This window comes from Plectropomus leopardus, chromosome 15, assembly GCF_026936395.1.
Source record: "Plectropomus leopardus strain MGB_pleo_1.0 chromosome 15, ASM2693639v1, whole genome shotgun sequence".
Classification (NCBI taxonomy): Eukaryota; Metazoa; Chordata; class Actinopteri; order Perciformes; family Serranidae; genus Plectropomus; species Plectropomus leopardus.
This window is the reverse complement of record NC_142190.1, coordinates 7,833,203-7,847,665: the sequence shown is the minus strand read 5'-3', so window position 1 is coordinate 7,847,665 and position 14,463 is coordinate 7,833,203. Positions and strand designations below refer to the sequence as shown.

The 14,463-nt window shown below is 40.6% G+C and overlaps 1 protein-coding gene across 1 annotated transcript in view; it reads right to left on the bottom strand.

The window, feature by feature from the left end:
* Positions 1-14,463, bottom strand: part of tmem132e (transmembrane protein 132E) — a 445,874-nt gene that overhangs the window by 193,351 nt on the left and 238,060 nt on the right. The gene's annotated exons all lie outside the window — the stretch shown is intronic.

The window sequence follows — 14,463 nt, the reverse complement described above, 5'->3', positions numbered from 1 at the left end:
CATCAAATACTGTGGTTGTATGGGTTGAAGGACTTAAATAAAATTATTTACTTTTATTTATTTTTTGTCCCAAACTAAAATCTGTATTGCTCTCAGTTGAAACACATCTGAAAATTAGGGTACAGTAGCATTGATTTCGCAGTATGTGATGGCACAACAAGTAGGTTAAAATTATACTGTTTGATCTAATTGCTTCCATCTTGTAACCACAGCTGCACAAAACCAATTTTTGCTGAGATTTATGTGTGGAAACATCCATTAGCACTGGGAAATGACCAGATACGCAGCAGACCATTTCAGAAGTGCTCAGATGATGACATGACTCACAGAGTCTCCTGAAACCTTGAGCAACATCTTGCTGTGCACTTGGTGATTTGGATATAAATGACACCAGATTTTACAACTGCATAATGTTAAAATTTATGCAAAGTGTGACCCTGGTGGTAAAAAAACAAGGAATCCAGCACACTAGTATTAAGTTTATTAACCTTATTCTAGTTTCAAGACCTTCACAAGTAAAAGTGGTTGAGAGTGTGCTGGATTCTTTGACTTCTTTTTATAGTCAAGGGTCTTTGATCCTACTGTCAATAGATATCTGTGGTATGCAAGAACTTTGTCATAACTGTCACCTGGGGAGATGGTTTAGCAGAAATTTGTTTTTTTCCAGAAGAAATATGGCTATGAATACAAGGACAGATAGGTCTTGAAAGATTTCAACCTTCAAACTACTGAGAATACAGATTTAAAAAAAAAAAAAAATCCAGGGGCTCTCTTTGTTGTGTGGTTGTTGCCCTCTATAGCCTGGAAAAATAGATGTACAAAAGTATGTTTGTATTCCCTAAAGATAAAGAAAGGCGCTGCACATGGATCGATGCACCAAGGAAGAGGTCACAGGTCAAAGGCAGCTGTACAGCAAGGTCGGCATTGAGTTGCTTTGACTGCTAACTACTACTTGAATACCCTAACACTTGGAAGACAACAGATGTATACTGTTGCATTTTATTCAGTGAAATACCAAGCACATGTGGAAACAACAAAGTATTCCAAATGGTATGATAAGATGTGAGTAGTACTTGTATAACACATGGTAGTTATATAACACATGATCCATCAAATAACAGCTGATATTCACATCATCAACCGCCCACCTCCACACTGTGAGAGGGATTTATGATTAAAGTCAAACAGAACAAAAACATGCCAGAGTGATGTCAAAGTGCAGTGATTCCCATATAGTCTGCTCACAGTTTCAAGTCCCACTTTCTAAGTTAAAGCCACATGGTAACAGGACAAATTGGTGAAACTAAAAGTAGAGAGACACCAAAAACTACTGCTGAATTTACTGTAACTGTATCAGTAGAACAGAAGCAACAAGAGCATGGATGGTTCGATTTAGGCAAAAACTGCACATTAGGTGTGGAAAAAAAAATCACATTCAGATGGTAAGTAAACATCGACCTCCTGGTGAAAGTCCAGGGTTTGTCGTACCCATCCACTGCCCCACCCGTCCACCCTTTAGGAAACTGGCAGCATTTCAACTTGATGGCGTTTCATACAGATGCAACTGGTTCCATGCGTCTGAATTCTCAACTGATGCCGCCAATCCGTGTATCATACTGCTGCAGCAGGTGCAGTATGGCAGCATATCTTAACACTGCAACCTGTTCTGCATTCTCAGCTGACACCGTCTGGCGGTGTATCACACCGCTGCGAAAGGTGGCTCTTGGTGTTGGGATCTTACCCTGAAATCGCTGCAAAAGCTGCAGCATTTGAAAAATGAGAATGGGCTGATTTTGCAATGACACCTTTTTATGGAATCCTACAATGGTTTTTCATTTGTGCTAAAGGGTTGTCAGCTCATGAAACTTCCTGTCACACAAAAGACCAACCTTTCAATCTGAGAAAGGAAAAAAAAAAAGAAAAAAAAAATCTGAAATTGGCACTGAAATGTTTTCCCAAGACGACAGGAAAAGGCAAACGGGAGATCTGAACGCTAAGCCAGCGGTGTCAACACTAAAAACTGTCCATACTAATTACTTCCCACAGGGAGTTTCCACTTTATTCCCTCTCTGTTGTCAGCACAGTCAAATATTCAACTGCAGGAGAGCGCACTCACTTCCACTCCCAGGGAATGCTCAGCATCCCATTTCCATTTTGATTTGCAGTCAAAGTATAATACCGCCTTTGTCTTCTATTTAAATGCAAAACATGACACTATTCAAAGTGTGCACTGTATGTATAGAGCTGCAACGGAGATGCGGTCCATAGACGATAATCAGGAGCAATGTGACTGCAGGGGTACGCTGACACCCTGCTTAAAACAATCCGATTATATTGATATGTTTATTTATTGAATGTGCTCAGGGTTATCATAACTCATCGGTGTAATGCCCACCCCCCTGGCGTACTTAATCTTCACTCTCATTTTCTCCGTTTTTTGTTTTTAACCCCACCTTCTATCTTGTCCTCCCAGCAGTTTTTTCCTTCTCCGTTCATTCCAGCCTTCATCAGTCATGCACTCGTTGCTGTTCTCTTTGTCTTTCCTATCTCTCCTCACACTCCTCCCTCTCTTCCTCTCCCCTCCTTTCCATTCAGATCACTCTCCTTCATTTCAGCGCCCCTCCTCCCTCTGGATCTCTTCATGTCTTCTCTTTCTCCCTCTATCCTCTCCTCTCTGTCCTTCCATCGTTTTCATCTCTCCCTCCCTCAAAAGCGATGGACCAAGGACGTGACGTGCTGATAGCGGTGTGATGTGCATTTGCCAGGCTTTGTGCCACCCAACTCTCTTCTGTCAGACTCAAAACAAATGGCCTCTGCTTCTACTGATACATGGCTAATACCTCCAAAAAGTCAAATACATCACATTAGCTATCAAGGCGTAGTATAAAGGGGAGCAGTGGTGTGTATGTGAGTGTGTGGTGCGACTACTGATGTAAGGTACTGGCTGCTGTCTCAGCAGATTGACATCTGGGTAATGAAGTCCTGATGATCTTATGTGTAGTTCTGCTTAATATGGATGCATGCTGCCAGAACTTTACGCAGCTCTTCGGATGAACGACTCGCTCATGATGGCTGCTCATTTGCCTGCGGGCTTGTTAGGATTGTTACTGTCACTTTCAGGTTAAAAAGGCGCAGCTGCTGGTTTACAGTACGGGATGTTGCACAAAAAGAACCCTCGGGGGCTTTTTAGCCCACTTTCCACCTGGTATCTATATACTACATGGGTGATCACAGTGTCATTGAATACTGTGCAAAGGCAGCCAGGAGGCACTGAAGATCTGATCAACTAGATCAATAACTGGAGTAAAAGTCCACTACTTTTGAGTAATTTATTGCACTATGCCTTCCTAAAACACAACAGAACTGATCATGTTGCTCTGCTTGTTTGCATTTATTGTTTTTAATTGAGCTTTATCTGCCTTATTTCAATTGCTTAATCTGTTTTCATTTAACTTTGTTATTTTGCTACATGGGCTTTGCATTAGGAGGTTCTGTAATTTTGTTGACTTGAACAATGACATCCAAGCCACCTTAAGAGGAAATAAGGGACATTTTTAGTTACAGTCACAATGTAAACATCCTTGTCAACGGAAACAACAATGTATTTAGTTTTGACACATGGTGAATAGCTATTCTTGCAGAACAAGAACTTTACTGTCAACAAATGACGTTTTCATTTAGGACATCTAATCTAGCTGCCAGACTGGCAACAATGCATCAGAAAATCAGATGTGGCACATGACCATTCACCACCCCCACCTAAACATCCTTACTTTCCTCCTTGCAACATGAGAACAAACTACTTCTTGTACTGGCACTGGACTGAAGGTAAATTCTGAGTTGCTTAACTGTCCAATATACATGTGCATGTGGAATGCAACATGTTGTAATTGCACACATCTAACAAGGACATCTGCAATGCAAACCTTCTAGTTACTGCTACCGCTGCTCACTATCACAGTGGATAAACGGACATTAACATGATGAGTGGACAGAATAGTATCGTATTCGGTCATAAAACAGGACAGGCCTTCTGTCACTCGTATCAAAATGTAATGAAGGAATCTAAACACAGTTGGGACTGTTATTAACCAACAATGTGGCCTAAATTTGTATGTCTGTCTGACTTTAAAGGGACACTACACGCCAAAGTAAAAGATACATAATTATCCTCTTACTTGTAGTATTATATTTATCATTCTACACCGTTTTGGTTTGAGCTGAAGAGTGTTGGAGATATCAGTCGTAGAGATGTCTGCCTTCTCTCGTGAGCATCACTGAGCTAGCTAATGTTACAGCTCAACCAGGAGCAAGCCTTTTTACAACTCCCTCTGTCCTAAGCTCGAGTCCCTCATCCACGAGCACGTGATGATACAGCTGGTGGGTGTAGTTCAATAGAAAGAAAATAGTTCCAGCTTGAAACTGCTCACAACAGGGTCTACAGATAATATTGAGTAACAGGGTCATGATTTCTGGAAAGAGACATTGCTGTTGAGTTTTTAAATTGTTTTTTATTTTTATTTTTGACACTTTAAGCACCACATTCCATTATTTTGGAGAGAAGGCAGACATCTCTAAAGCCGATACCTCCAGCACTCGGCAGCTCACAACAAAACAATGTAGACTGATAAACAGCACTACAGGTAAGAGGAAAAAATATGGGGGGGGGGGGTCCCTTTTTTTCTGTCCCTTTAATGTGGGTATATAAATCCTTGAAATCTTACACTGAGCAGCTTTAAATCAAAAAATATGTTGTAGGTATTATGGAGAGATGCCTGTTAACTTCTTGCGTCAAAACTGATACAGGTTGAATGAACTTTCTTGCAATGGTCCTCTACTTCTCTTTTTTGGCTCAGAGAAAAAACAACAGGCTCATATAATAAATGACTAACTGGCTTTGCTGTGGCAATAATGCAAAATAAAGTGAGCAATGACGGAAAAGCATTAACACAATATGATTCTGCACCTGCAAAGTAATGTATTCAGCAGAGTATGTCTACAATAGGTAGAATAATTACGTTCTGCAACACTGATCAGACGTGTAGTTTGTCAGATCAGAGCCAGTTTTCAACCACAGATGCAGCAAATGAGATAAGACTGAAAGAGCTCCTTTGTTTTTGAGAATGTAATAAACAGTGTTGATATGTTTTGCCAGCATGGACTGACTTGCTGTATTCAGACACATGGTGTCCATCAGGGTCCACCTGCTCCACTGCTTCCTGTTTCCCCTCACTCACTCCTGTTTATCAGCCCTGTGGATCTAAATGATGTGCTTCCCCTTGAACCAGCTCTCTTGTTTTCCCTCTGACGATGTATACGGTATATCATATATAGACTGGAGCATAATTTTACTCACCCAAGTAATGGTTCTCTTTTGTTTTGGTTGGTCTGCCTCGGTGTGTATCGGTGTGTGTGAGGCTGTTGTGGGTGTCTGACGGGTTATTTTTTGACTTTTTTCCCTCCACACTCAATTTCACTTGTTTTGCCATTTCTGATGGAGTAAATCAATGCGACAGGACCACTCTCTCTCGCCTAGGTGGAAGATTTTACACTGCCAGTGTAGAATTTTTTGTTCTCCTCCCAAACAAAAGAAAAAATGGTTGCCAACAGGGGCAAACAGACCACATGAAATGTTGACAATCCAACAGTGGAGGAGACAGAGGATGACAAGCAGGAGAGTTCTTAGCTTGAATGTGAGCATAGGATACTGCTTGTAAATACATGCACATACTGGTTCACACTGTTTACTGTGAGATATTACGTTGAAGAAGCAGCTGACAGTATGGGAACTTCAAATAAACCCTCTAGCAGATGTGATTTGAAACTGTGAACATTAAAATAAGACATTTAATTTATTTACTACCTCCTGTCACCCTGTTGAGGATTATGCCGGCGTGTTTTAACACACCCCGCGCTAAGCCTGTGAGCCTGCACTGGGAGTTGACATCGCAAGAAAACAAAGCTGCTACCCATCCACTGGGTCAGAAGTCTTTCCTGTGATCCCAACGTACAGGCAACCGGAGGAGGAGGAGGCTGTCCCCGCCCGCCTCCCCCTGTGGAGACCTCACTCATCCTATTTGTGCCTCCTCTGCCTCCCCGTGCTTAAAACACATCAGCAAAGTTTATGTGTTTTCCTGAGCCAGGCGAGACAGCGGTCCATCTGGCGACCTCAAGCTTAGAGGTGACTTGGGGGCAACTGCATGGCATGGAATTACCGCAGGCTACCTTACATTCTCCCATCCGGCTTTTCGATCTTTGACTTCCTCTCAGGATTGTGATAAACGCTCTATCAGTCAACATCAGAAAACAATTTGCAGAAATTGTGTTGAGGGTTTTCCAACTGTGACTTGACATAGCGGAGTACACTATAAACTCACAAGCTGACCTTACTTTTATACATCTAGAAAATCCGTTGCCTTGATAAAGGTAAGCAAATATAACTCCTTTACTTTTAATTTACTTACATGTCATACCTAATTCTTAAGTTTACTTACATTTTATCTGTATTTACTTAATTTTGTGAAGCTATTGCAACTTAAAAATGACAAGTGAATAAATTTGTTCTATGTAAATAATAGCAACTTTTTGTGTTTTTATGTGAACCAAGTTAGTCAAATTTAGTTGAACAGTTTTATGTATTTTGCAAGTTGGCAGAAGCTTGGTTGAGCATTGATATTTGTGATAAAACAGCATGACCCGGAGTCCTGTTGTAATCTTAAGTCAGATTTTACAGTGTGGGGAAACAACAGCACAAAAGGTCACCTATTTTTCACGTGATACTAAAAATCGCTTACAATAAAAAACACAGAAAACAAAATGACCCAAACAAAAACACTTGAATATCCTCAAGCTACCTCACTCCTGGATTAAGCCACGGTGCCCTCCATAACTCCGGTCCAATTCCAGTGTCTTAGTATTAATACAACAATTATGTCGAGCAAAATAAACTGCTAAACATTAAAAACAAGGAGCTCTCAGCTCTTCCCTCTAAGCTGGTGCTTATCTTGTGCTTGCATCTTATAAAAATAGCGCTGACTTCATCACAAGTTAATAAGATTCAAAGCTCCACTTTGTTCCCAGATATTGAGCAGACATAATTGCAAGTTTTGATGGAGGAACTTTGCCATAGTTCAATGTTTAGTAAATTAATGGTTTCAAATTTTTAACCACCAGTACTTCAGTTTTCATTTTCAAACCAAGGCACTGGGATTGCAAAGTCATACCCCACCGGATGGGAAGACAGCCGAGTCTTTAAAAGTGCTGATTGTTGAATGGAGTGCTGCAGGGCATCAGTTTGAATGAATGACGTCTAGACTGCCATCACTCACAATTCAATCAAACTGCACTTGATGCTTCTCCAACCTCTATCCAATCAATCAAGTTTCCATAAGCGAATTATGCTGCAGTAGGCCCTGAGGATCCTACAAATCTTGCCAGTCTCATTAGCAGTTACCTGCGTTGAGGTTCACACGTGTTCAGACGTATAGACATGTGCACACATGCTGGGAGTTCATAATCAAAAGCAATGAAGAGTCCAGTCAGGGTGCTGAGTGTTTATCTAAAGGCCAATATGTAATCACATGATCAATCAAAGAACTGTGCATACTGTTAACACTAACACAGACTAATAGCTGCTAACTAGATATTTTCAAGCTTCCTAGGTCAGTTAGTACAGTTAGTGACAAACAGGGTTAGTTTTTTTTTAAACAATTTGAACTTAAAGCACATGTAACAGTAGCACTGCAATGAGGGTCGGCATAAGCAACACCTTCTTGCTTGAAACTCATCCAATAAGGCTTAGTCAGTGGCTCTATACTTCAAACGATGATGCTCTAGGTACCCTTCAAGCATCAATTTTGGCATAACAATTTTTCAGCCATAATATATCAGTTTCTGATCATTACATGCTAAAGTGTCTTTTCAAAATTATTTCATGTGTTACAGAAAATATGAGGTTTTGCAACTACTTTAGGTCAGGGAACAAATTGGTTTAGAAAAAAATATCATGGTTTGGGTTTTAAAACTATTTCTTATGTAACATATGTCACATGATGTTAACTAGGTTACATACTTGAGAGAAACTCAACTGAGAGTTTTGGTTTCAAACAGGACACATACAGCATTGTCGGGTAAAAGTCCTATCATCAGTCAAAGATTAGACCAAAAGGGTTACATTTAAAACACTATGAAGTTACAGCACAGGCAGAAGCAAGGTAGCACTGCAGTGAAGATCAGCATCAACAACACTCTCTCATTCCCAACTCTCCCAATACAGCAGTTTGGTTGGTGGCCCTATGCTTCAAACTTCGATGCTCTGGGTACCCCTCTAGCATCGCTTTTGGACTTGTTCCACAAATACTTCAGGTTTAGGAAAACAAAACAGTTTAGGAAAAAAAGATCGTTGTTTGGTTTACATAAGTATATTTCTTACATAACTTTGGTCACTTAAGGTTAACTATGGTACCCACTTTGGGTTTCACACATGACACAAACAGCAGTCTCATGGGTGAAAGTCCTGTTTGTTAAACCAATCCACCACTCTGACCACCTCCACCTCCCTACATGGACAGTCAGTTACTCTGAGGGTGTCATATTCCTGCCAATGGGTTTAGACTGGAGTTAGTTGAAAGCCTGGTGGGCCTCATACGGATGTCGTGGAGTGCCTCATGCGTCGACATTAGACACAGAGGGCCACTGACCGAGCTGCCGTACTTGACGACCTTAAACCGCTGCTGCTGTTTAGACAACCTCAGGGTGTCAGAGAACAGCATTTAACAGTGGTGATTATGGAGCTGCCAGCTGTAGTTCTTAATGAAATACAGCATTTTGTTTTAATACAAGTAGAGGAAATAATATATACAACAGAATTACAAGACAGCTAAACAGCCCTGTAATTAAACTTTACTTGCTTTCAAACTCATTTCAGTGTGGGAGTCAACACAACAATGTTCTCTCATTGTTGCCTGATGAAGCAGCTTACTTTACCTCCACCTTGTGGTGACACACAAGTTTTCAAGTTTTCTTGTTGTCAAAGATGCCACACCCAGAAAAGCCTCCTAAGCTTGAGTGGTTTCATTGTTAAGAACCTGTAGTACGTCAGGACTAAAACACTGGCGGTGTGATGCAAGCAACGGTTTAGGTAACAGACTGTATGCCTGCAAGATACGTCCGTAAATTTTCCTTTAAAGCCCAGTTATTCCACCATGTGTTGTTCTAATTTGTTTATCTGAATGACTAAATACTGTGAAGTTTGAAGGGTACTCACTGCCTTTACGTTGGAGTGGAGTGGCCGACTAATTGCCTGAAATAGGGAAGGTCATTTACCATCTGTACGCCATTTTTCTGTACTGCTTCATTTGCCAGCAATCATCATTATCTAACACAACTTTATACTGTGGCTGTGAATAACATAACACCTCTGGATAATGAGCAAAGAGAAGAGATGGGGGATTAACACACTGCTGGTAGCTCGTAAAGCTACCAAATGCAACATGTAGCATTTACCTTTGCTGCTGTATACTTTCCAAGAGTAGACTGCGTATGATGGTAATTATATAAGGTCCAGTGTGTACAAGTTAGTGGGATATATAGGCAGAATATGGTATGCTATGGTATTTTTACTGATAATAAGAATTGTTGCATTTTTCATTACATTGGAATAAGCTTTTTATCTACATAAGGAGCAGGTCCTCTTCTACAGAGAGGGCCATGTTATACCACCATGTTCCTAAAATAGCCCAGAAAAGACTTACCAGCAATGACTAGATAGAACCATTGGTGTTTTCACATTTTGGCTTTGGCTACCATGTTAGGCAGCATCTGTGATGAGCCAAACAGCATAAGGAAAACAAGGATTTTTTTAACATAAAACTGCTCAGTTTTTATCGGTTTACTTGGTCTGTTTGTTTTGAAGAGGAAGAGACCTCTGCGCATAATTTTGCTCATAGTAAAAACTTATCGAACATCTGGATCAAAAATAAGGTGAGCACATATTAAATCATCAGAAAGAAAAAAAAGTGAGCACATATTAGCACACAATGCTGCTTTATTCTGTGTTTTGTTTGGTTTTAATTGTCTGTACTGTTTGTTCTGGAGAAGAAGAGGACAATGCAGCTCCTGGTCAAAACCTCCTGAACAATGAACACTAACAAATTTCTAACCAGGAGAAGTTTCAGCAGGCTGCAATCTGCAATCCTCTCCGTTAGATGCCACTTCCCCTTAGATTTTACACACTTTTCCCTTAATACTGTTGGTCATTTTAATATTAAGTTCCTACTATTATTTTTTTTTATTATTATATTTCTTTTGGTGACATTTGCAAATTGAGTTTTCTAAGTAACAATAAATGGAAATCTCTAAATATTGCACACTTAATCTATTTCTTGCATTTACATTAATATTATAGAATATGTGGATCACATGAATAATTCATAGTGTAGCTTGAAAGTCCCTGCTCCAGTTACTGCTGCATTACAAATGTGGGCTCAGGTGCCAAGCCCCATCTTCAATATTACCAATGCACTAGTTGACATTCATGTGGGCAGCTACTGAACCAAGGGCACAAGGCTTTAAATCACTGTCGCGGCTTGACATGGACCTGCACACATAACTTCTGACTCAACTCTGTTGGTTCAGAGCAACAGCAGATGATCCAGGCTTAAGTTAGACAAATAACTCCCCGCCACTCCCTCATGCTCCCCAATCAGCCCCGGGCTGCTTTTGTCAATATCCGGTTCTTCTGTTGCCACTTCTCAGTCCGTCCCTCCATCCTGCTCAACTCTTATCTCCCTCCGTCCTTTATTGCCCTCCTCAGCTGAGTGCTGTTGGCTGGATTGAGGAGTGTCACCGTGACTGATGTGATATCGACATACTATCAGTCACAGCAGGGTGCGCAGCGTCCACTGACGCTGATGATCAAAATCCAATTCTTTTTTTTTTAAGTGTCACTTGGCGAAAGAGCAGATCATGCTTCTATTTTACCTGAGTGGCCTAGCCCCTGGCACAGCTTTGAGAAAACCCACTTGACTGTATATAATCAGAAAAAGCACCGCCGCTCAAAATGATCCAGACAAAGAGCTGACCTACCCACCAAATTGACCACTGCTGTCTATCAGCCGCAATCCTTCCAGCCCATATCAGGCCGGCACACACACATTGCCACTGAAGCACTAACATGTCAGCATAATGAAATTAGACAGCGTAGTTTGTGACGCTGCATTGTCCTTGTTCATTTGCGGCACCATTCCCACCCCACGCAGCCTCTTCACCCTTTCCAGAGCTGAGCGACCAGGATATTGCTAATCGCTCACAATAGAGGGATTAGCAGGAGAGGACAATGGGGGTCTAAATGTCAGAGCCCTGCACCTGCCTAAAGCCCCCTCTGTCGGACAACAGTCAATGGGCAGCAGACGGCTGGCTAACTGCAAAATGTTGCTTGTTTATAACTGCATGAAGGGGGGGCTGAGTTAGAAGGCCTCCAGAGAGGACTAATACATACATACAGAATCAAACCATTAAGTCCATCCAAGCGCAGACTATTTTTTAATTAGGACATGGAGCTGAAGCTTATCTCTCCACAGCATTGAAGCCTCATTTTTCATTTTCTGCACTGCTACTTTATTTTGTACAGTTTCGGTTTTAACAGTTTAGGCATTAGAGGCAATGCTAAAGTAAGGACTTTATGGATTATTCACTGGCACAGATTAAGTAAAACCTCAAATAAATGCAAGATTAACACAAACTTTGAATGTAAAGCCTTGCTAGTGACCCCTTTAGGCAGTAAATTTCATTAAATACATGATAAATAATTTCCTATAGAATTATCATTTGAGGTTTTAAATAGTCTTAAAGGGACAACTTGCACCAAAATCAAAAATACACATTGTACCTCGTACCTGTAGTGCTATTTATTAACCTGGATTGTTTTGGTGTGCGTTGCTGAGTTTTGGAGATATGGGTAGTACAGATGTCTGCCTTCCCTTCAATATAATGGACCTCAATGGCCAGACATTTTGACTCAATCCAAAGTAGAAAACCTACCCAAATCCCAACATGTATTAATAATTTATTTTACACTTTTTGTTTCCCCTGAACACAATTTTTCTTTCGTGATGATCTGATGAACACGCATTGTCAGATCTACTAAAGTATGAGACAGAGCCCATCCCCAAGATATGACCCTAACAGAGCCAGTAAGACTTAATATAATTTGTCCGGCCCCGACTCAGATTCCAGACTTTGGATGCTAAGAACCAAAAGGACCCACGAAGACCTCGATTAGCAACATTGAGAATAACTGTCAAATTTATATCGAAGGCTGCACTGAAATCTCATAATGAGGTGGCTTCCTCTTCGGTGCCAAGCTTTTGTTTCATTATGTAGGCCTACTTCTTCATATTGAGGTATTTTTGCTTCTGGTGGTCTTATTTTTGCTTCCTTCCAGTTGCAGGTGCTCCATTAATTTGTGGCCTAGCCTCCAGCCAAACAAAGCACAATATTACAGGTCCAATTTAATCGCTAAGGTGCAGGACTTGAGAGAGCAAATCTAGCTCAGTGTCACTGTTATCAAAATTATTGTCTCATAATAGCTGACTCTCCGGAGAAAGCTGACATTTTTCAGTGGATGGCTTTTTTTTCAAACCAAGGGCAAAACGGTTTTGAGAAATATTGAATTTGGTGCTTTTCATGCCTTACAAACCTGCAGCAAAGGACGAGGACTTCACTTTCAAAGATGCCACACTTGTGTTTCTCCTGTCTCATTTTGCTGCACAAATTTTTGAAAGCCGACCAAAATTGGCCTTGGCACATGATGGTTATTTCCTTACCAGTGCCATCCAAGGCACTCCAAATTCACCCTGCTTGCTGCCTCACTTATGGTGCAAGTGCCTCTTCCTGCTCAGCAATGCTCGTCCTAATCTTATCAGTGCATACTCTTAGCCAGCAAGAAAACGTCAATGCCTGCTCTCACCTTGTGATCAGTGGAGATCACTTTATGGGTGAAAAATAGGAAAATCCCCCAAAGTCTGTTATCAAGTGAAGGTGATACAAAGAGGGGTTGAAAAGTAGATTTTCTTCAACATACTTGACAAGTGGGACTATGCCACCACGGATGTCGCCTAAGACAGTCAAGTAGAACACGGGCAGTTTTCAATGCATTGCCAGCTGCGCTCAGTAACCAAATCATATGGAGAATTAGCTTGGTGAAAATATGAAAGGTGTTCCAAGTTGAATCATGTTCATGTTATCATGTTCACAGAGAGTTAATTGTATTGTGGACAATCCACAAAGTAAATGCGACAGAAATTACACAATGTGACACTCCATTCATTATTGCCGAACCCAAAAGAGATAAAAAATGAACAAAACTGATGTAAAAATACACCACCACCACCACAAAAATGCCAAAAAATGCAGTTCCTCAAATGTCTACTTGAGGCTGTCTCCAGAAGCCAGTCAATCTGCATACACCCCCATGTTAAAATGCCGAACGTTACAGCAGAAATTAACATGTTTATAGCCTAGTGCAAAAAAACAGTTTGTGTCTCTAAGGCTTATTTCCCCATTCATGACAACTGTACAGGGGGTGAATTTTTATATAGCTCACCCATTTCCATACTATCGAGGCTTAAAGTTATGCATAATCAGGAGCATGGCTGCTTTGAGCGACAGGTTGTCTGTTGACGACTTAACAGCCCCCACTGTACCACAGCTCCACCCTTTCATCCACATAAAATCACCTTGATTCCCGGCTCCAAAAATCCAAGATGGTGTCAGGGAATATGCCAAAATCGAGACCACAAATCAATGAGTGATGTCACTGTGGCTAAATCCATTATTTTTATGCAATCTATGGTCAAATCTGTGGTTTCTAATATTGGAAATGTGCTTAAATCAATGTTTTTTATGACCTTTCTCCATGTAGTCCATTAAAGACACTGATAGGATCAACTTGTTGCCCTCACGTTTCAGCCCCTCCGCTCATGTCTACCAGAAGAAAATTACCTCATGAAATTCATGAATTCATATAAATGAATTCATTAAGTGATGAAGAGAGCATATTAGGATGCCCAACACTGATGACCCCGGGACAACTTGAACTTTTTATCCTACATCGCTGTGAGGATCATTTAGGAAAAGCACATGCAATACTTTACAAAACCACCATTAATCTTCTTGCCAGACACACTGTAAAATCTGACAAGATGATCTTACTTTAAATAATGTTGGACACCGATTGCCTTGAAAAGGAAAGCAAATATAACGACTAATCTTAATTTATGTTTGGTTTATATCTTAATGTTAAGTCCACTTAAAATTTATCAGTTTTTACTTAACTTTGCGAGGTTGTTGCTACTTAAAAATGACAAGTGCAATTACCTTGTTCCAAGTGTTAGCAACTTCAGTAAACCAAATGAGTCTGATTTAATTTCACAAATGGGATTTTGCCAATAATGACATTTCTTA